Source organism: Hevea brasiliensis, chromosome 3 (assembly GCF_030052815.1).
Source record: "Hevea brasiliensis isolate MT/VB/25A 57/8 chromosome 3, ASM3005281v1, whole genome shotgun sequence".
Taxonomy (NCBI): domain Eukaryota; kingdom Viridiplantae; phylum Streptophyta; class Magnoliopsida; order Malpighiales; family Euphorbiaceae; genus Hevea; species Hevea brasiliensis.
In genome coordinates this window covers 53,232,445-53,233,494 of record NC_079495.1, presented here as the reverse complement: position 1 = coordinate 53,233,494, position 1,050 = coordinate 53,232,445, and the positions used below count along the sequence as shown (strand labels likewise).

Genomic DNA, 1,050 nt, shown 5'->3' with positions numbered 1-1,050 from the left:
GTGTATTGTTAGCCAAAGACTTAATAACTTCATCAAGTGACATACCTTAATTTGAGGGAGGCGGAGGTGGTTGATTCACTTGTGGTCTCTACTGATGGTATCGGTTTTACACCAGTTAATTCCCATAACTCATATTGGGATGATCTCGCCATCCTAGATTATAAGTATTAGAAAAGGGATCATACCTGTGTTGTGGCTGTCCATAATTTCCTACTGCATTAACATGTTACATTGATTCATCCTCTTATAATGCAGGACACATGTCAGTAGCATGACCCGAACCCGAACAAATCTCGCATAACTTAACAGTTTGCATTTTCTCTATAGCCAATTGCCTCACCAAAGAAGTTAAATTAGAAATCTGTTTCTCCAAGTTTGATGTACTTACCTCATTAACCTTCATGGGTGTGTGATTCCTTCTCATTCCAAATTGTTGAGAGTTTGCTGCCATGTTAGCAATCAGCCTCCTTGTCTCTTCTGGTGTCTTGTTAACCAAAGCTCCTCCACTAGCAGCATCTATTATACTGCGGTCCATTGGTAGAAGTCCCTCATATAAGTACTGAATCAAAAGCTGTTCACTTATTTGATGATGGGGACAGCTTGCACACAGTTTCTTAAATCATTCCCAATACTCATACAAGCTCTCTCCATTCTACTGCTAGATGCCACAAATTTCTTTTCTTATGTTGGCAGCACAGGAAGCAGGAAAATACTTCTCCAGAAATATCTGCTTCATCCCATTCCATGAGTTAACAGATCTGGAAGGAAGGTAATACCACCAATCCTTAGCTATGCTTTCTAGTGAGAAGGGAAAAAGCTCAAAGCTTGATTTAATCCTCTGAAACTCCTTAAGGTTTCATTCTGGAACACACAACATAAAATTCTTTTAAATGCTTATGTGGATCCTCACCTGCAAGACCATGAAACTTAAGCAACAAATGGATTAGTCCAGATTTCAACTCAAAAGCAACATTTAAAGCAGGATATTGAATACACAAAGGCTGTTGGTTTATATCGGAGCAGCCAACTCTTTCAAAGTCCTAACAGCCA

General features: G+C 39.2%; 1 non-coding gene across 1 annotated transcript; it reads left to right on the top strand.

Annotated features, from left to right (window-relative positions):
* The first annotated feature begins 581 nt into the window (after nucleotides 1–581).
* Nucleotides 582–688, top strand: LOC131178829 (small nucleolar RNA R71). The gene has a single exon (XR_009147838.1). It is a non-coding gene; the product is annotated as a small nucleolar RNA R71 (small nucleolar RNA).
* The last annotated feature ends 362 nt before the right edge of the window (nucleotides 689–1,050 follow it).